The sequence below is a fragment of the Equus przewalskii genome, chromosome 7, assembly GCF_037783145.1.
Source record: "Equus przewalskii isolate Varuska chromosome 7, EquPr2, whole genome shotgun sequence".
Lineage (NCBI taxonomy): Eukaryota > Metazoa > Chordata > Mammalia > Perissodactyla > Equidae > Equus > Equus przewalskii.
This window is the reverse complement of record NC_091837.1, coordinates 29315774-29337630: the sequence shown is the minus strand read 5'-3', so window position 1 is coordinate 29337630 and position 21857 is coordinate 29315774. Positions and strand designations below refer to the sequence as shown.

At 50.9% G+C, this 21857-nt stretch overlaps 1 protein-coding gene across 17 annotated transcripts in view; it reads left to right on the top strand.

Moving 5' to 3' along the window:
• The window catches only part of RIMBP2 (RIMS binding protein 2), a 250446-nt gene that overhangs the window by 46929 nt on the left and 181660 nt on the right, over positions 1-21857 (top strand). The window contains exon 1 of one of the 17 annotated variants that reach the window (XM_070627310.1): positions 8120-8519. The exons of 13 other annotated variants lie outside the window; for them this stretch is intronic. The gene's annotated coding sequence lies outside the window, so the exon portion shown is untranslated. Of the gene's footprint in view, positions 1-8119; positions 8520-21857 lie in introns of those variants that run through there. 3 more of the 17 variants (XM_070627322.1, XM_070627328.1, XM_070627331.1) reach the window with 3 other exon arrangements.

Below are 21857 nucleotides of genomic sequence, written 5' to 3'. Positions count from 1 at the left end.
GCAGGTTTTAGCACAGAGGTGTGCTGGTACACTGGCTCTCTGGAAAAGAACAAAGCACCGATTGTAGTCTTTGCCTAGTTCCGCGGTGTAAGTGCTCCGACCACGGCTGGGGTCAGCCACTCCTGGCTTGACAGTGGGCTCAGAACACTGCCGAATGTTTAACAGTGTGATGGCGGGTTCAACCTCCTGCACTTCCTGGGGGCACCTCTGTGACTTGCAGCTGGTCCTAACTGGTTGACTTGCCACGTTGGGCTACACCTCTCAGAAATGGGTCAGAACTGGAATTAAGCCAGACCCCCGGGCGCTGCACCTGCTCCTCTGACACCCTCTCTTCCTGGAGGTCGTTTCAGGACGCCCTGAAGCAGCGCAAGAGGACTGGTCGTACACGCCCAAGTGTCTGTCCCAGGGTTTTCCTGCCATCGTTCGTTGGTCTGACGCTGAGGTCCGACTGGACTGGGTTCTTGGGGGTTGAGCTCTCGTCCATGGTGCCTGCGCCCCACCCTCGGTGTCAGGGCGGACTCAGGTATGGCTTGCACAGGGTGATCTGCACCTGATGTTAAGGGTCCTTGAAATCACGGTCCTTTTCATCTGCCCACCCACGGACTCGGATTCTTTGTATGGCTGATCTTCCTGGACTGGAGGGTGAGTGGGGCCTCCGGCAGGTCTCATCCATGTGGGTTGTATTTGAATGCAGCAGAGTGTCAGGGCCCTTGGACCGTGGCTTAAGCAAGGTCACCGCGTCTACCCTGATACGGTCAAAGCTGGGAGGGCTGGGAGACCTCCTTCATCAAAGACCACAGCGGAGGAAATGTGTGTTCCTCACGCCACCTTCTCGGCGGGCCAATCTCAGAGCAAGCACTTGTTTGAGCAAATCTGAGGCCCTCAGCATTTCCTCTGCCTCTCTGCTTCCTTTCTTTGGTCTTAAAGGAAGAGGCAACAGACCCCCTGACCTCATAGTCTAGCTTTTCTGGGAGTAAGAGATGGAATCCTTAGTGAGAACAGTAGTGTGTTGAGAGTGGCTCTTGGCCCTGCTCCTGCCTCAGGGCCTTTACACATTCTGTGCCGGCTGCCTGGGACTCTCTCCCCCCATGCCTCAGCACAGCCAGCTCCTTGTTGTCACTCTAGTCTTTCCTCGCAGGACACCTCTTCGGAGAGGCCCACCGTGACAACACTGTTTAAATAGCTGCCCTCACCCACCCCACCCATTGCTTTCACACCTCCTCGTTCCATTTTCTTCTAGCGTTTATCATGAGCTGTACTTGTCTTATTATTTGTGTATTCACTGTCGCTGTCTCTCCCAGTGGAATGTTGCTCCTTTGGACAAGGCCTTAATTTCCCTCTCTCTGGCTCACTGCTGTCTCTGCATGTAGGTGGTCAACAGATCTGAACGGACGAGCGCATGATGGATGAAGAGCGCTTGTCCTCGGCTTCCACACATGGGAGCGGGGCCGGCTTTCTCGCCCTGCACGTTGATGGGATTCAGACTTCTCGGCTGGCAGACGAGGGCGACGTCTGCAAAACCCGCTTTCTTCATCCCAGAAGGCCTCCTTGCCTGGCCACCTGTGCTCCATTCCCCGCTGTCATGCCCCGGGCGCCGCCCTCCCTCCGTCCTCACGGTCTGTTGATGCCTGTGCTGCCTGCCTCCCCTGAGGGAAACTGCATGCACTCATGGAGCTCAGGGGGGCCCCCTGGGGCCTGTGCGTCGGGGCCAAGGTGAGCGTGGCGTCAGGGTCCCTGGCCAGGATGCGTCCTGTGCTCTCTGTGGAGGCTCAGCAGGAGCTGCGCTCTGCTCGAGAAACATGAGGTCGGCAGGGGCCAGGCGGCCACCTGGGGGCTTCACTTTAAGGCCCATCAGCCATTCCACGGTCGGGACCCCTGAGGGAGCGAAGAGGGGAGAACCGTGGAGGGTTAAGAATGGGAGGTTTTAGAGCAGATCTAGTCTAAAACTCTCAGGCTCGACAGCAAGGTGAGGGACGTCAATTGGTGCCACCAGGCAGGGTCTGGGACGAGTTTCGATGGAAACACTGTTGGCTTCCTGCCAGCTCCTTGCTCCCTGTGACGGGCAGTGTGGGGTGGTGGTCACAGCACGTGTCCCATTCAGAGAGCCCGCCTGGCTCAGGCCCTCATGCAGGCTGCCTGGCCGTGGGGTCCTGAACCAGTGACTTAGTTTTCTCATCCAAAAAGTGGGTATAATAACAGGACTTGATTCATGAGGTGGTTGCCATCAGGATTAAATGAGTTAATTTCGGTAAAACGCCTTGAATGGGGCCTGGCCCTTGGAAGAGGATGAAGCAATGTTGGTTGATGCTGGTTGTTGAACAAAAGTTATCCTTCCCGTTGGGACAGTCTGCCTTCTGAGAGCAAACCCGGGCCCTGGTTAGAGCAAGGGACCCCCCTGAAGTCTGGGTGCCCTTTGGGACATGCTGAATAGGAAACTGTCCTCTCTCTCCCTGTCTCCTCCTTATTTTCGTTGTGGTGAGGACACTAACGTGAGATCTACCCTCCTAACCAATTTCTGAGAGCACAGTACGGTGCTGTCAGCCGTGAGCGCAGTGTCGTACAGCACGTCTCTGGAGCTTACTCATCCTGCATGCCCGAAATGGAACAGAGGGCCCAGAAATAAACCCGTGCACACACGTCAACTGACCTTCAGCAAGGGCGCCCAGGCTGCACAACAAGGAAGGGACAGTGCCTCCTACAGACGGTGTGGCAAACTGGAAGGACACACCCAAAACAATGGCCCTGGACCCAGCACTCACGTCATGCGCCCAGATCAGCTCGGGATGGATGCGAGACTTCAGCGTGAGGCCTGGAGCTGTCAAACTCCCAGAAGGCAGGGGAAGCGGCGTGACTTGGCTGGGCAGTGGTTTCCCGGGTAGGACGCCGGTCAGCCTTACATTTCCTGAGCCCCTGGGACCGATGCGAAGATTTTTCAGCCCTGAGGGCGGGGTGCAGTGGCGTGCAGGGGTTAGACACAGGCTTGACTCTGGGCTGCTGTTTACAAGCCGTGTGACCTCGTGTTGCCTCAGTGTTCTCATCTGGACTGTGGGGACGAAAGTGGAGGGTATGAACGTGCAGCAGCATAAGCTATCGCCTGAGGTGTGCCCGGCCCCATAAACACTGGTGCCGCCCCCACCCCACTGTCCTGGTGTGTCCTCACCAGGCAGCTCCAAAGGGCAGCGAGGGGCCGTCTGTGCGCTGACTCGCTCTCCAGTGCCATCCAGCAGGGCCACCCCCTTCTCTCCCCGTGACTCCAGGACCAACATGTCCACAGAGTGCCTTTCTGTTCCGCGCCCCCATTGATTCCCGGGCACTGATGAGCGCTTCTCAGCCTGCGAGGCTGATTAAGAGAGAAGAACCAAGTGCAACAATTATGATGCGGAAGAAAAGAGTCGGCTGGAGTCCTAATCAAAGTACAAGCTGGTGGCCCGCCAGGCTTGACGTCGAATAAGTCATCTGTCAAATGAAGTTGTTCTCCAGCCGCTCGGCGGCCTGTCCCCGGGGTACGGTCACGTGGCGAGATCTGGCTAAGTATTCAGCTTTCTCTCTCGGAAATGGCAAACAACAGGACAGGAGTGTGGACTGTCAGACACTTCTGTGATCTCGTAATGATGACGTGGCATCCTACGTGTCTCGGAATAACCCACCGTGCGGGGCTTCAGGGGAGGGGTTATGAGCGGTCGCACGGCGGCGAGGCTGAGGCGGCCCTGTCCGCGTTCACGGGACGGCTCTGCGCCTGCGAGCGCTGCTCTCGGGACCCCACTGAGCCTCAGCGGGCACGCCTCCCCTCCCTTTGCTTTGTAAGGTTCCCAGCAGTTTCCTAGTGTTAAAGTTTTCACTGTCATGTTCCAAAGGCCCACGTAGTAGAGTTAGGTGTTTCTCATGTTCGGGAAAGAGAGTGTTACTTTTTGAAAACACTGGCCATCCAGAGCAGTTGTCTTCCCACTCGTTCTCTACGGGGCGGCTCGCTCGGGGCAGTGGGGAAGCTGGACCACCTGAGTTCAGTCCCCACTCCTCGCTCTGTGACCCACGGGGAGACCTTTCGTGCCTCACTGTCCTCACTTGTTACGTGCACAGAGGATCGCAGGACCCGCCTCACGGCCTCTCCCGAGGACTCAGTGAGCCTCTCTGAGACGCTTAGAACTGTGCTCAGTGTGTGAGGGGCGCTCACGGCGTCCGCCGCTGTTCTTAACACCGACGATTAACAGTGGAACGGAAAATCTCATTCCTGAAATAATTTTACTCTAGAAAATAACACCATACCCTGAACTACAGTTTGAACACGAAGAAGTAATGGAGCTGAAGAACAGCGTCCGTGAGAGAAGGCTCCACACACAACCGCTCCAGGGCCTTTAGCGAGAGCAAAACTAATTTTCATGTTAGACAGTTAAGCCGATGAAACTCATCTTGAGTGGTAAACGTGTTTAATTAAATGCAAGGCATTGCTTCTGGACCCCGAGCTCAGGTCCACGCTGTCCGCGGAGGTGGCCCCTTCTCTTCTTCTCAGAGCCTTTTTCTTTTAGCAGCATTGGTGGTTCCAGATGGCGGGTTCTTTCCCGTCTTCCTTTGTGGCTGAAGTGCCTTGGATGGAGAGAGATGTGGTGAGAAGTCCGCTGTGTGGGCCGACCAGCACGGGCGCCTGGTGCGACCTGTAGAAACGCCACGTGCCTGAAGCTGGAGTTAATAAATGGACCGACAAGGGCCGAAGAGGAAGCGAGCGAGGCACCCACAGGGCCGCGCACTCCGGACCCGAAACGCTGGGATGCCAAGGCTCCCTTGCACCCCACGGTTTAGGAGGGGTGCACGTGTCTTCAGCACTCTGGAAGTGTTTTATCGACTTACATCTCTGGAGAATGTGGCAGCCCGGCTACTTTTCCTGGGGGCGGTTTCTCTCGGCTTTCGATTTTCATTGTTAATGTTCTGTCTGTCATTCATGGCCAAGCACAAGAAATGAAACCTCCTATTCAACAAGTAGTTATGGGGCCCTTTCCACGTGCCCGGGGCGCGTGCCGGGGGCTGTGGATTCAGCAGTGACACAGTCGTCCTAAACCCTTGCCCTCAGAGCATGTGCGTCCTCCTGGGGCACGTCCGAATGGGAGAAATCCACTCACCCCCAGTGGTGTAGACGCTTGTTGTGTGCAAAAGAACGGCAATGAAAGGCATGAGGGCGCTTTTTTGGGTCTGTTTTTAAAAAATTAATAGACTTAAAAAAATCTGTTTTAGGTTTACAGGAAAGTTGATGAGAAAGTACAGATCCCCTCTCCCTCCCTCTCCTCCCGCCCTGCAGTTCCCTGTTGCTTACATCTGCTCTTAGTGGGGCGTTTGTCACAATTGATAAGCCAACGTTGGTACATTATTAACTACACTCCAGAGTTCGCAGTAGGGTCCACTCTCGGTGTGGGACGTTCTGTGGGTTTGGGCATATGTGTAAGGACGTGTACCCATCCTTGTAGCATCACACAGAGGAGTTTCACTGCCCTGAAAATCCCCTGTGTGCCACCTATTCGTCTCCCCTCCCCCCAGCCCCTGAGCTTTGTACCATCTCCATGGTTGTGCTTTTCCAGAATGTCCTAGAGTTGGAATCACACACTGTGTAGCCCTTTCAGACTGGCTTTCTTCACTTCGTAAAAATATGCATTTAAGGCTCCTCCATGTTTCCTCGTGGCTTAACAGCTCATTTCATCTCAGTGCTGAATAACGTCCTGTTGTCTGGGTGGACCACGGTGTGTTTATCCAGCCGTCCAGTGAAGGATGTCTTGGTTGCTTCTGAGGGTCCTTTTAATAGGATCCCAGCCAGTGGGATGCTCCAAACAGGGCAGCCTTAGTGTGCATTGATCCAGGGAGACCCCAGAGAAGTCAGCGGGGAGAGACACTGGGATGTCTGTGCTTCTGGACGCGAATCGGTAACTTACAAGTTATTCACCAAATGCCATCTTGTATCAAACAGATATGTCATTATACCAAGGAAGTTGGGGGCGGGTCTCAGGGGTCATTATAACCCTTGGTCATTAAATCTTCATACTGCAAAACCTGATTTTATCAACCAATCTATCCACGCCAAAACGTTCACCAAATTCCCCAAATAACAAATAACATTAAGACAATCTTAGTAACCAACGTCAATAGAGCTGGTGTGATTCCGGGTACTAGTAATTTGCACAGTCTTGCTTCTCTGTCTCACAAGCTGTACACTGAGGGGGCCAGGCCTCGGTTGGAAGGTTGCGGATGACCAGCAAATAGGAGAGCAGACATGACTCCTAAGGGGTGTTGACCCCGAGCTGCTGCAGCTCCATCTCGTTCTGTCACTCATGAGGAGTGGTGGCCATCGAGCCCTGTGGATCCTCGTTTCCCAGCAGCCGGTGCCAGGAGTGCTTTGACAAGTCCTCCACCTTCATTCATTTCAGGATCCCTTATATGTGGCCCAAAGCTTCTGTTTTGATTATGTGGCTCTCATTAGGTTATCCCAGAGTACCATTAATGCTATACTACTTTCGTTTTAATAGGACTGCTTCTTGAACTCACTAATTTTATACCTAATTACACCAAAATATTGTGGTTTCTCCAGTGTAAGATGCTGTTTTATTCCACAAATGTTCCTCGAGTGTGCACTGTCCAGTCTCTGGGGCACAGCAGGAGAGAGAAGAACAAGGCTCTGCTCTCAGAGACCTGACCTGCTAATGGGGCAACTGCTGATGAACAATGGTGGTGGTTTGAAAAAAAAAAAAAGGAATATAAAGTAGAGGAAGATGGGCACAGATGTTAGCTCAGGGCCAGTCTTCCTCAGCAAAAAAGAGGAGGATTGGCAGCAGTTAGCTCAGGGCTAATCTTCCTCAAAAAAAAAAAAAAATGGTGGTGGTTTGGGGTAGATGCCGTGTGCTTCAGACTGGGTGGTCAGAGACAGCCTCCGTGGAGACAGAATGTCCCAGCCAAGACCAGAAGACGGGGCGGGGGTGAAAATATGAAGATTCAGTCCAGCAAACCATCTCAGAGCAGAAGTCCAACAGCTATGTCATATGGAATGTTTAATTTATGCCATATGAACACTTTCCTAATTTCTGTTTCCTGTTGTCTGCTCCCTCAGTCTGGGTCCCCAGGGAGGATGATGTGAGAGCTACAGCTGACACTCCACAGACACAGAGCACGAGTTGGGCCTTGGCCTCTGTCATTTTAAGCCACTGACACTTGAGGGCTATTTGTTACCACAGCATGACTCAGCCCATCCTGCCTGATTCGACTTTCAAGATGACCTTGAAGTTGAAGACTTCATTCATTTGTATTTCAACAAATGTTTGAGTAGCTGCTTTGGCTGGACACTCCGTGTGGGGTGCTTAGAACACCTCACAAGGCGTGATGGGCGTGGTCCCTACCCTCATGGAGCTGGCGGACAGGGGCCAGTCGGGGTGATGGCCTGCCTGGGTTGTGGGTTTTCTACAGCCGTAATCAGCAGCCCATGCAGTGGGGGCAGAGAAACTGGACTGCTGTTGACTGACAGGTGGCGTTGCCAGGCTGGTCAACTGGACTGCAGTGGGACAACAGCTTGGGGGCATTGCGTGTGGTTTTGAGGGCATATCCTAGCTACCTGGGTTAGGAAGTGGTTAGAGGAAGGGGCTTGTAGACGGGGTGGGATGGAGGTGAGAGACGGGGTGGTCCATAGTAGGATTTCTTCTGGCTGAAACAAAGACATCAGATGAAATGCAAGTTTTAGATTCTTGAGAAAAAATTACCAGGAGGCGCGGGCAGTGGCAGGAATGAGGTTAGGAGACTCCTTCCGCGAGCTGTGGTTCTCTGGGAACCGTAGCAGGTTAACTCTGGCAGCTGACCTGGTTCTCTCAGCTCTGGTTGTAGGGCCGTTCTTTGGATTCTGCGACTTTGTAATTAGTGCCCTTAGCCCGGGTGCTGGAGACCCGGCTGCCACAGAGATAACGCACAGGAAGCGCTGAGCCATAGTAAACTCTTGGTACAGAGGAAGTGTTTTTCCTCTGGCTTCACCGTCCCTGTAGTTTTTCTTGCTGAGTCCCAAACATTTCCGTCTTCTCTCTGCAAATGTTCATACTGCTTTCAAGAGAGCAGGGAGCGTCTCCCCTCGCTCCCCCCAAGGACGTAATTCTCTCTGCCCTGCGCCTCGCAGAGAGTGTCTGTGGGTGGGCAGATTCAAAGGGAAGAGACTGGTTGGGGAAAAGAAGGTAGTGTCCTATAACACTCCTCCTTGTCAAAGCACAAGTTTTCTCCGTGCCTCTGAAAGCCGTGTTCTTTTTATCTGCATGACTCACTGTGGCAGATCTGCCATGTGCTGAACAGCTCCCATTCGGAGATTGAATTACCATCCTATTCAGCTGACACAAAGCAGTTCCTGGCTGGCTTGGGCAGTCCATGAATAAGTAAATAGTCTTCCAGCTTGATGCCGAGTGCAAACATCGGAGGCTTGGAGAGGCTGGCAGCCACGGGGACAGGGAGCAGGTGCTGCCCGGGTGGCCCAGGCGAGGCCTCTGATCCACTGGAGCGCTGGTCCCCCACATCCTGTAAGTACCTGCTTCTGGGCACAGGCAGTCTGGTGGGTGGAGATATGGCTCAGACACAGAGGGAGGGAAACAACCTCCTGGAGGCACCTGGCTCAAGGATGGAAAACTGCCTTGATGGGCTGAGATGGGAAGAAGTATTTTGCAGGCTTGGCGTTTGTGGTAATTCCTGTTCTGAAGCCTGTGGGTCTTATCCTGGCTGAGATGACAGTGCTGCCCTGTGGGCATTTAGTGCCGAATCTGCCCAGGAGGGATCCTCTGCACCAAGGGTCATTCGTGGGGACATCGTGAGCAGGATGCTCACAGGTGACGTGGCTCAGGACTGAGGTGGCGGTCTCACCTCCTGCAGGGGGTACTCCACGATTTCTCATGGAGCCTCACCCTTCGGGACATCTCCATCCAGTCTGAAACTGAGTTCGGTTTTGCTCCTTTAAGCCTCACATAATTGACCTTAAAACAGCACATATTTGAGTTACGATGTCTCCAGTGGACATTTTCACTCTGGTTTTGTATTTTGGGGCAGCATTTGCCAATGCTTTAAGCCCAGCGAAAGACCAGGTTTAACATTGTGAAGGTTTTAGATGAACATAGTTAGATAATGAAGATAATTGTAGCGTTTTTATTTTGTATGAGTCCAATGTTGGTTGAAATAATGTATGTGAAAATGTCAGGCAGCTCACGCTGGCCGTAAGACTGGTGGATTCCTTTTTATTGTTTCCATGTAGGGAGACCCCTTGGGTAGACAGATAGATGAAGAGAGCTGAGTGCACGCCCAACATCAAACAGTGGGAACGGATCTGCCTCATGACGGAATTTATTTTGTGCGCCGTGAAGAACATGTTTATCGGGTGGAGCAGGTGGCAGTGTTTTCTCTCGCTTGGCGTTTGATGGCTGCGGGAAAACGTGCATCAATAAATCGTGGCTTTTCTTTCCCCCTCTGCCCAAACAGCTCTGTTAATTCAAACTTTGTACAAAGTGATGGTTGAGTTGTATATTCAGTTTCACTTCAGAGCAGTTAGAGTTGGTTATGCACGTCCCCTCAAGGGCGCTGTCTGCCTGGACCACTTTTGAACTAATAATAATGATGCTTCACATGTAACCCTATGGAGTAGTTTTTCATGCTTTATAATCATTCAGAAGTTCTAGGTCAGCCTGGTGAGATGGAGCCATATGGGAGCTGCTGGTTCCTCTGAGGAGTGGGCAGGAGAAGGGAGGGAGGGGCTGAAGAGGCAGCGCCCCAGGGCCCAGAGAGATGAAGGAAGACAAGAGGCGAATTTGCTTATGCAATGCAGAGACCACCGAGATGCTCTAAAAGCACTGGGAGGCTAGGAATTCTTGTCCTACCTAAAACTTGGTTTTCTTTTATAGATTTAGGAAATATTTGCATAACTTGCAAGTTATCATGCTTTCCTGTATTCTTATTTTTTATGTCATCCTTAACTCTCTCTCTGAGATGCCAGGATTCCTTAGAGGGACAAGACGGGAAGTGGGGTGGTGGCCGCAAGGTCTTGGGTGATTTGCATTAAAAGGAGGCGGTCCACACACAAAGGGCTTCTGCTGCGGGCTCTCCTGGGAAGTCTCTGCTGAGACTCACCTTTTATTCTGCCCGTTTGATTGCGTGGAGAGACCTCCACACGGCTCTCATTGCTTACAGCTGTCATTCCCACGGTGTCGTAGGGGGACCATGGGGCTGCATTGGATGATTTTAGGGGGTATTTAAGTTGTTGTTGTTTTTTTAAAGATTTTGTTATTTGATAGCTCTTTGTTTCATGTAATTTAGAGAAAAGACATAAGCACACCGAGTGAGTTAAAGTGATATGTAAGATTCCCTTTGAAACGAGATTCACATGTGAAGCCTTCAGTGCGTTCCCCAAGGAGACAGAAGCAAGCCTCCCTTTGAGCTCCAGCTGTGTTTGTGAGTGTCAAGTGCGCGCACGGACTTAAAACATCAACAGAGCCTAAAGGTGTGTGATGAATCCGGCATCTCTTGCCTCATCTTCTCTCCACCGCCCAGTCCCTTTAACCTACTTTTAACACTTGTAAGTGGTTTCTTCTGTGAATTACCTCAGTAATCCTGAATAACGTGCCTACACTGCTATTTTTGACATCCATTTTCATAAATCAAGAAGAGCACCTCCTGTGATGGTGGATAAGTGGTTCTCAAGCAGGCGAGATCGTGCCCCTGGGGGTCATGTCTGGAGACAGTTGTTTGTCACAACTTGGGGGACCAGGTGTGCGGCTGGCATCTGGTTGCCACTAGCAGGGATGCTGCGAAACATCCTCCGATGCGGGTCGGCGCCCACGTCGACGGCTCATCCAGGCCCGGAGGTCGGTGGTGCTCAGGTTCAGACGTCCTGTGGCCGATGGAGAGTTAGTTTCTTAGATCCCATCCCCAACCTACACAGACAGCGGAATTGCTGCTTGAGTCGTCAGTGATTAGGGTTTAACTTGTTCTGTAGCTATTGTCAACCGCAGAACCAGTTAGTGTCTGTGATTACATTTCTTTCCTTGTGCAGCTTTTGGCTTTTCCTGGAGTTATTAATTGCCTCATTTTCAATCGCGCCATTTGCAATCTGCATGCTGAAAATTCTCTCCCAGTTCTCTATCATGTCAAAAACTTTTCTTGAATCTCCCTTTTCACCAGGTAGTTTATTTATAAAACCCTCTGTCTTCCTGCCCCAAACTGACTCCTCCAGATCTGAGGCTCCCTTGTCGCCCCAGAGTTTTCTCTGCCACTAGGATCTACTGTTTCTTAGAATCGGTGGCTTTCCCTTTTGGTTTTTTCCGCTTATTTGACAGCAGCATATTCCCCAGTCATCTCCTAAGAATGAATAAACTGGAGCTAAGTTTTCTGTCTTTGCGTGTGTGGCAATATCTCCTCTTTGCCCTCCCGCTTGGTCACCTGCTTCTTTGGGTGCAGGATCTTGAGCTGGAAATAATATTTGCTCAGGACTTTAAAGGCATTCTGCTGGCTTCCAGGATTGCTGCTGAGAAATCTGATGCTCCTTTGTTGCTTTTAAAATGCCACCTCTTTTTTATTACTGGCAGTATTTAGGGTCTTCTCACATCTCACGATGCTCTTTGCTGTGGCTCTCTTCATGCATTTGCAGAGCACTCATGGGATCCTTTAATCTGGAAAATGTTCGTATATTTTCCTGACAATTTCCTTCTCTACATTTTCTCTTTCTGGAAATCTTATTAGTAAAAGTTGGACCTCCTCAGTTGATCTTTAAAATCCTTTTTTCTTCTTTTATATTTCCTATCACTTTGGGAGATTTCCTTAACTTTATCTTTCACACTTGCCGTTTAAATTCAGTTTCATCTTAGCAACTCTCCTCTCCGTCACCGAGAGTGCTCTGTGTCCTTCACTGGTCCTTTGAGGGCATCCTGGTCTCTTCCTGTTTGTAGAGCCTCTGTGTAGCCTGCACCATCCCTCTTTCTCCTGGGTTTTACTTTGATTTTACTCTTCCACGTTGGAGGTTTTTGAATGTAGTGAGTAATCCTTGGTTGGTTGGTTTGGGAGCAAGGTCTTGACAGCCTGGCGGATGTCGGTGGGCTTGTCCCGGGCGGGCTCACTCCGAGGTAATCACAGGGGACTGAAGGCTTGGTAGTGGAGGCCTCTGCTGTCACGATGTGGAGTCTTGGCCTGGGATTATTGTCCTCTACCCACACGGTATTTCCAGTCTCCTGCCTGGTGAGAGGGTGGTGTGGGCAGATGCCCAGTTACCTGTGTTATGCCCGTGCGGCTGTGGAGCGGTATCCACAGGTGGACTCCGGCGACTTCTGTTTTCAGGATGCTGCTGTGGGCTCTACCTGCCGCCTCTGCATCTTGAGCTCCATCGTTAACCGTCTCCGGGAAACAAAGCTCCCACCTCCTGTCTAGACATCCTCCCCTCGCGTCTCCTCCGCACATCATTATAAATCCTATTAAAGTCCAGCTTGAATTAAAATTATCCACGCATGTTCCGGCCTGCCTTGTCAGACTGTGGGTGCTGGAAGGACTCGATCTTATTTATGTTTGGGTCTAACGACTGCCAGGAACTTCACAGTTCTTCAGGAAATGTCTACTACATTGACCTAATTTGAATTTCAGTCAGACAGACCTTTTTCCGGTTCCAAATTCCAGGCTAAAGCACACCTTGCTGTTCGTTCTTCCCCTCGCCCACTCTGTTCCTTTGAACACTGGACGATTGTCAGCTTCTGGATGAAACCTAAGATAATTCAACTGATCATCTTAGGCTGTGATTCTAAGAAGTTTAAAAATATTTTATTAAGAAAACAAAAGAGAAGTAAACAACTTCTGATATTTTGATTGTTTATGTTAATTGGAAGGTCTACTCAAATACAGGAATTTTCTTCTTTTTTGCTGAGGAAGACTGGCCCTGAGCTAACATCTGTGCTCTTCTTCCTCTACTTTATATGTTGGATGCCACCACAGCATGGCTTGATAAGTCCTGTGTGAGTCTGCACCCGGGATCCAAACCTGTGAACCCTGGGCCACCAAAGCAGAACATGTGAACTTAACTGCTATGCCACTGGGCTGGCCTCAGGGAATTTCTGTTTTTGAATATTTGGCAGCAAGATGGGAATTCTCTCAGTTTTCTGTGTGCTCATTGGTTTTTATATTCATTTTTATTAATTAATTTGACCTATAGTAACACCTCTCATAATCCACTGGGCCTCAGTCATGTTTGTATAATTGAGCATATGTACAGAGAGAGCCTGGATGTGGACGCATGGTCTCCATCGTGTCCCTCGTTGTCATCAGCCAGTGGCATGTCACCCTTATACAAGAGGGGCAGCTGGCCCCACACACGTTCAGGAACTTGGCGTTCTACTCAAAGGGCTGCGAGAGCTTTGTGTCAGGTGTGGACGTATTTCCACCTTGTTCTTCTGGGAAGTTTGGTTGCAGAGGAGTGGAAGGACCCGTGTCAGGCTGGGAAGACTACGGTTTTAGCCTCAGCTCCCGTCACCCACGTAGCCCGAAGCGCCGTGAACTGGAAAACAAGAGCGTGTCCTCTGCCTCTCCTTGCATCTTGGGCGTAGACAAAGGTGGGAGGGGCAGAACAGCCAACTTGGAAGCCATCCTTTTCTGACAGGAGATCGTGCTTCTTTCTGCAGTTGGGAAATGGCCCGTCACCCCGACGCCTGTGGGTCCCGGAGACGCCAATGGTCAGACCCAGCCTCTGGAGGACCCACCCTTGGTGTCCTGAGACCAGAACCTGCAGTGGGACTTTGTAGTAAGGTCCCTTCTTCCATCTGAGGTCCCATCCCCTGTGTCAGTCGGGGGCGGCGTCCACTCTCTCTTCGTTTATTGGTCCATTTAAGACCTGTTTATCAGCACCAACTTTATGTCCGTTACTTTGTGGAGGACAGCTGGTGAACAGAGCAAGTGTCTGTCCTTTCATGGAGGGAGCAGGGTCATGGGGGAACAGTGGTGCAAAGGCCTTGAGGCGAGAAAGAGCTTGAGAAGTGGTTGTCTGGACACAGATGGAGAGAGGTGGACGGGGCAGCTCGCTCAGGACCTTGTAGGCTGTGTGAGGATATTGATTTTAAATCTTAAGAGCAATGGCCAGTCAGTAGTGACAGATTTTAAGTAGGAGAGCAACGTGATCAAATTTTCCGTCTAAAAAGATCACCCCGAAGTCTGAGTGGAGGTGGAGGCAAGTGTGGTAGTAGGAGGATTAGGCGGCCACCATGGAGTCCAGATGAGTGGCAGTGGTGGCTTGGCCAGGGTGAGTGGGGGAAGTGAAGGACCTTGGAGAAATTCTGGGTGAGTCTGGGCGGTAGGATCTGCCAGTCGCTGTGATGGACGGGGCGGAGGAGGGGGCAGAAGTGATGCGGGGTCGGTGAGCCGAGGAGTCGAAAGAAAGATTTCTTAGACTCTTAAGATCTGGCAGTAGTGCTCCTTTATTTAGAGAATAGTATAGAATAGCATGGGGACAGGACCCATGGGCAGTCAGAGCTTCTGCTGCTGCTGCTGCTTCTGCTGCCCCCGCTGGCATGGGGACAGGACCCATGGGCAGGCAGAGCTGGTGCGTGGGGACAGGACCCACGGGCAGTCAGAGCTCCTGCTGCTGCCTCTGCTGCAAAGTTGGGTGGAGAGTAAGGCTAAATTTAAGGCGTAGGTATGTGAGTTATCTCTTTACGAGACAAAGAAAAAAAGTTAAAATGGTACCAGTGCCGGTAGGGTCCGGCCATTGGGCGGTCCCACAACTTTTAGATAAGAATCAAACCGGATTGAGTAAATGACAGAAGTCACCGCTCAAATATTATCTTCAGCTAAAGACAAAGGAGGATTTTGGGGTGGGGGTCAGTTACATGAGGTTGCCAGACGGTAAACAACTTAAGTTCTTGCCTTCCCCATTAAGAGTTTCCAGAGATAAGGCCATCCCCCCTTCCTCCTGGCGCAGAGAGGGAGGCATGGAGATTTCCTTCACAAATGCAGCTGACTCTGATCAAAGGGCAAGCAAATTCCACTCCTCGGAGCCTGCTTCTTATCTGTAGTTTTAAAAGTAACCAGCCTAAAAATCCCTCATCATAAACCGTTTTAAAATTAAGCAGCCTAAAAATCCTCATCAGAAGGATGATAAGCGTGGCTTTCAGACTTTTGGCACAGACTTTCAGTGGAGGGGGAGTGCCACTTCCTAAGACGAGAAAGATGGAAAGAGAATCAGATCTTTAGGAAAGATTCAGATTCAGTTTTTCACTGAAACTCAATTTTTGAGTTTGTTACATCTAAACACAGGGAGAAATCAGCAGTGAGGTGACCGCAGTCAGAGCTCAGAAGAGAAATGCGGGCTGGCTCGCTCGCTCCTTTAGACGACGTTTGGTTTGAGGGCACCATTGCGGAGGCATGATCTGAACACAGGGCAGTCGTTCACACCGTGGGATCATGCGATGGTGTGAGGTGGCAAGAATCATAACGGGTTCTTTGTGCCAAAGATTTTCAAGCGGCAGGTGGCCGGCCAGGCACTGGTGGCTTGTCAAGCATTTTGAGCACGAAGCAGAAGATCAACCAGCTGAACCTTTGGTGCCCCTCCCTGGGCTTGGCACTGGGGGCTGCTCTTGATGGAAACAAATGAGTCTGAATCTTATAATCCAGTCAACATGGCGGTGGGGGTAGTGGTGATGATGGAGGTGGTGGCGGCGATAGTGACGATGATGGTGCTGATGGTGCTGATGGTGGTGGTGAGAGTGGTGATGGTGGGGATAATGGTGGTGATGGTGATGGTGGTAGAAACTGTGGTGATCTTGGTGAGGTTGGTGATGGTGGTAGAAATGGACTCAGCCAGTATGTGTTCAGTAGTCTTAAATTCACACCCAGTCTTGTGATTTCTATCTTGTGTGTTCATTTTCCCTGGCAGGAGGCAGAAGGAGTCTGTATATGAACTCAGCTGTTTCAGATAGAGGGTATGCACTCAGCAACCATTCGTTTCCCATCACTATAGAGCCGAAAAAACCCCTCATTTACTTAGGAAAGGCGGCGTCCTTGGAGGTGGGGAGATGCCTGGAAAATATTCCCAAACCTTCATCTTTCATCGTCAATGTAACAGTACCAGTTTCTTCAATAGATTTCATTTATAAGAAGAGATGTTTATCTGCATGCCCTCAACAGACAAATTGTGTCATTAAAAGCACTTTCAAAGAGGCTCTTTCTCAACTGAGTGATGCGGCTTATTATTTGTGTGTATTTTTTCAAGTTCATTTATTCTACACGGCCGGTGGGACCCGCAAGTTACTGTGTTCTCTTAGGGGGACCAGGCAGGTTTATTTTGAGAGCTTATCACTTGATTTTGTTTATTTTGGTCGTTCTGGGCCTGAGAGCTACTGCGAGGAGCGATCTGCATGCGTGTGAATCTCTCCTAAATTTGGAATGGGCTGATTTTTTTTTTTTTTGATAGATTGTTGGCTGCTTGGAATTGCAGATGCATCATTCAGTTATTGCATTAAATTTAGCTATTGCTCTCACTTCCGAAGGGAATGGAATGCTGGAATTGCTTCACCATGAAGGGAAGGTAATCAGGAAATAGATCCTCACGACTTCTCGAGGTGGGGGGTCTGGCCGGTGAGTCCCAAGGGGCTGCTCGTTTGGCTCGGGGGAGGCAGCTCTCTGAGAGCACCTGCTGTCTGGAGGAAGATAGAAGTGCCTCAGACACCTTCAGCATCGCCAGGGTGGAAGCTCTCTGAGGCCTTGTGACTGTAATGGCGCACGTAAATTGTGATGATCGTTAGTCTCAACGCGGTTGTACTGTCCCTTTAAACAGGGACCAGGGCCCCTCTGTGTAAATAAAACATTAACATTTGTATTCATAGACTCAAGCTGGAGAAATCGTGTCATCCACAACACTTTCACAGAGGTTGAATATGTGGGAGCATCTTTAAAATCATTTTCCTTTGTCAGATTTCAAGAGCAACAATAGATGCTCCTTGAAGTCACGTGCTGCAGAGGTGTATGGAGGAAAACGTTGAAGTCCGAGTACAGCGTCCCCATTCCTGATCCCCATCAACCATCAGCGTTACCAGTTTGGTGCTTCCTTTCAGAATTTCCAGACCTTTCCCCATGCATACACAAATACGCGTGCAAACACAATGCTTGATGCACAGATGCATACGCGTACAAAAACGGGGTGGATCTGCGTGTGTGTGTGTGCACCCGTCTGTGTGTGTCTGTGTCCGAGTGCACACGGTCGCTGCTCTGCGACTCCCCAAGTTCCTTTTTCATCACTCAGGCGTCAGGTTGAGTCAGTCAGTTTGTGAAAACTCCAGCATCTTTGGCGGTCTCCCTTCCGCCAAGCTGAGCACTGTCACGAGTTTGGTCCTTCTGCAGCATCTTCTGCCTGTCTACAGGGGTGTGTGTGTGTGTGTAGACAGTCTGACAGCCTGGCTTTATACATTATAGCTGCTCAGTCAATATTTGTGGAAAGCTGGAGTCTCTGACGCTGGCAGGAAATGGCCCTACAGGATCTTGGCCCGTTGGCCACACCATCTGTTCTTCCACTGTCCCCTTAGATAAGGGCCCCTGCCTCCCGGGGCTGGCAGGCACCGACTGCTGCCTCAAGGCCGTGAGCTCTGGGAACAGAGATGGCGTCCACGCTGTGCGGAGGGTCAGAGACAGAGATTTTGTCTCCTCTGTGCTGTGGAGGGTTTGTGACCGCCAGCCTGCTGAGGGCATTGCCTAAGTCCATCGACCAACCCAGTATTTCCAGAATGTTCTACAGGCCACAAAATAGACAAACCCAATCAACAAAACCCAGATACCATCCTATAGTTGCTGGAAAAAAAGAGAATTATTAGAAAAGGTTATAACTAGTATATTAACCAATGGTTTCCTGATAGTGACGTAAAACCCAGTAACCTATAACCCAGAGAGTCAGCCCTGTGGGCGGCAGGCGGCTCCTGTGCTCCAGGCCACACCCAGACGACCCACAGACAGAGCCGCCCCCTCACCCCCACCCCCTGCTCCCACCCCCTGTTCCGGCCTCGCTGTAGGTCGAGGCCTCAGGACAGACTGTCTCTGGCTAATGTTCTTTGTGCGGAAATGTCTGTTCAAGCGGCTCTTGATGTCATTACCCTTCATGACTAAAGCGATTATGTATTTTAAATTCCATTCTGTTTCTTTCTTTCTTTCTTCCTTCCTTTCTCCCTCCCTCCCTCCCTCCCTCCCTCCCTTCCTTCCTTCCTTCCTTCCTTTCTTTTTAAAGCAGACGAGTCAAAATGGAATGGGCTCTGTCGCTATCAAAGTCTTCGTGCCTATTCCAGTCAGGTGACCGTCCGCGGAGTCCTGGGCCTCTCGGGGGGCGCACGTGGTGCTGGTCACCATCCGCACGGCGAGGCCTGGTGCAGTAATGGCTCTCTGTTTCCCTGCAAAGGCAGGAAAAAGCAAAGAAAGTGCAAATGAGTGTGTCAGGGGCTTCAGAAACTGCTGTGAAACCCAGACTTTCAGTGATGGCTTCCGGATCTTGACCGTATTTGTTTCACTCTGGTCTTGTTGCAAATCCAGACCCTGGAATTTGTTTACTTGCTCCCTACTTTCTCCGCCTGCAGAATAGAGAAATGAGGCTGCTGATGTGGCCGTCCTCTCAGAAAGGCCTTTGGGCCCTGCTATGCTCTATGCCGTTCTGTTTGTCAGGGCTCTTTACCTTGCAGATGGCAGAGAGCCAGCTCAAACTAGCTTAGGCAAAAAGGGAAGTTTATTGACTGGTGCAATTGAAGAGAGAGTAGATTCTGGCTGCGGGAATGGCTTGATTCAGGAGCTCAAACAGTGTTTTGGGAATCTCAGTCAATTTCCTCTGTGTTGGCTTCAATTTTAATCAAGAGTGCATTAGTCATGCACTTAGAGTTCACGGGCCTGGTGCTATTTGCCCACTGTCGTGATGCATCTACAGTTAGGCTCAACAAAGCAGGCAGAACTTTGTACTATCTTTGCTTGGGCTCCATACATTTTACTCATGGAAAGGATCCACCCAAAGTCTACCACCTTCACACTCACCATTCAGAAGATCCATTTGCTGAAGACTTGTGATCAGGACCAAGAGTTTTCAAGTCTATCTAATGTTATTCCCCATATAAGATTGACGGTGCTCCCAAGAGACTGGTGTAAAAAGAGGAACTCATCCTTCACCGTGAGAACACCTCTTCCTCCTCGCAGAAGTGTGTCTGCCTGTCCATCCTGCCAGATCTCAAGGCATGCTGCTCGTCAGCCATTGCTAACATAACAATTCCATGGTTCAGGAACTGGGTCCCAGCCTCACCCCAGATCCATGCACTCACCGGGCTGTGTGGGGTGGTCCACTCTGGATCACATAGATGTGTTTTATGGGTTGAGTTGTGTTTCCCCCAAAATGTTGGATGTCTAACCCTGGGTACCTCAGAATGTGACCTTATTTGGAGGTAGGGTCTTTACAGAGGCAGTCAAGTCGAAATGAGGTCATTAGTGTGGGACCTCGTCCAGCATGACTGATGTCCTTATAAAAGGGGGAATTTAACACGCACAGGGAGAAGGCCGTGTGAGGATGGAGGCAGAGATGGGAGTGAGGCTTCTACAAGCCAAGGACTGCCAAAGATGGCCAACCACGCACCAGCAGCCGGGAGAGCCTGGAACAGATTCTCCCTCACAGCCTGGAGGGAGCCGACCTGTGGACACCCTGGTCTGGGACGTCCAGCCTCCAGAACCGTGAGGCAGTACGCTTCGGTTGTTTGTGCGGCCGGTCTGTGGTACTTTGTAACGGCAGCCTTACCAAACTCACACGGGGTCTTCGGATGCAAACAGCAGAACCTAATTCTGGCTTATCTCAAGAAAAGGAATTTTCTAGACGATCAAGAGGAAGGGGAAGGACCTGAGAGTTGGGGAGCAGGTATTCATGGGTGTGCCCCAGGATGACCCCGCTGGCATGAATCTGCCTCAACCACTGGTTTCTGTCTTTGGGTCCCTGCGCTTGAGACTTAAGTTCAAAGGGCGGAGGGCTCCATCGGCCTGACTTGGCTGCGTTCTCCACCTGTGGCTGGAGAAGGCTGGGCACCTTGCTTGCCCTTCTCCCAAGACCACGTGCAGAGCGAAGCTGGCTGCTTTGGCCAGAAGAAAGCAGAGGGCAGCCCCTACGGTCCTTCACGCCCTGTGGTTGCTGGATCCAGGAGCCTCTTTCTTTCCTCTCTCCTTGCTCGAGTCCCCGTGCCAGCGGGTACGTTCCGGCGAAACACTGCTGTGCCGTGTGCTGCCGTCGGCTGGGTCCTCAGTGCCTCTGGGATCCTGGCGGGGGTGACAGTTCTGTCCTACATACCCCTCTGTCTTCTCCCTCATGTGAAGGGCCAAGGACCGTGTGCTGTCTGCAGGGCCATCTCCTTACTGACACTGTGCGGTCACTATGTCCAGCCTTTGGGCATTTTGAACCTGCTGTCCAGCCAGGGCTTGTCCCTGTCACCAACTAGTATCCAGGCAACAGAGCATTTGGCAGATGCTATCAACAGAGAGCGGCCAGCTGCCCGGGACTCAGGCAAGGGGGGAGGTTGATGAGGGAGCATTACCACCGGTGCAGCTTAATTTTTAACCTGTGGCCGTGGAATATGTCTGGTTCCCATGACGACGCAGCTTTGTTAGATTAAGGCTACATACTAATCAGTCACTACGGAAAGAAGAAAAAGTGCTTGCGCATCGCCTGTTTTCCGTGAAAATATCCCGGACCCTTAATCCAGAACCGCGGCTTTCTGACTCCCTGCTTTGTCAGCGTGGGGGCCCCACACGCAGAAGCTCCATGCTGCAACCAGGGGCTTGGGGTTTCTCTGAATTTGAAGGGTCTGTTTCCCAAGGAACTAAGAAATCGATAATGACATGGTGGGCAGAGGCCATGGTTATTTCAGTCCTGGAGGAGAGGAGGGAACCAACTCCACTAGGAGCTGCGCGCCTGGTTTCGTGAAGCAGTGATCATATTTCACACACTCAACGCGCCCTGAAACCACGTTTGTTTGTTTGCTTGTCTGTGGTCTGCGTGACCTGCTGAAATATACGCTTCACGAGGGCGGGGATGTTGCCTTATTTACTCAGGATTCCCAGCACCTAGAGTGTTTCTCTGACACATAAGGTTGCACATAAGTAAGCACATAAGGTTGTTGAATAAATGATTGGGTGATTGAATGAATAAATGAATACTAACACATTGGAAAAACGTATTTTTTTCCAGTTTTGCCTATTTGGGCCGTAATTCAAAGGTAGCTTCTTACAAAGAAAATTTTTTTTAACATAGAAACTTCATCAGCAGGCAAGCTGTTAACTTCTGGCTTTTGGACAAAGACCCATCTCCTATGAAAGTCTGGGGTGGAGGTTCAAACTTCCTTTCTTCCTTTCTCTCGCTCCCACCCTCCCTCCCTCTCTTTCCAAATGGGCCGTGACTCGCATTAGTAGCAGGATCACTGTGCAGTCGGACACGACTAAAGTGTCTCTTCTCCATGCTTGTCATGCACAGTCTCCCGTTCGTTTGCGTTGCTGGAATTCTGACTTCAAGAGTATTTGCATTACAAAGCTATAAAGAAATATTTCTGTCTCAACACTTTTGAAGAAGGCATTTTGCCTGAATTTCTTTTTGAAATTCCATCAGCCTCCAGGCTGTTGGTTTAGCTGTGGCTGCGCAGGGTGAACCACTGCCAGGCCCCCGCGGGTGGGGGGCACCGGCCCATTGAGATGATGGGTGGGAGCCACTCCCTGCTGCCGAGCAGACCGTACGCCAGGAAAGTGAGGGAGGGGAGAACCCTGAGGATGAGGAGAGTCTGGTCTTTTTGTCTTCACCATGAGGAGCCGGCAGGAGGGTCTTGAGTCCCTGGTCACTGTGCCCAGAAATCTATCCTGCT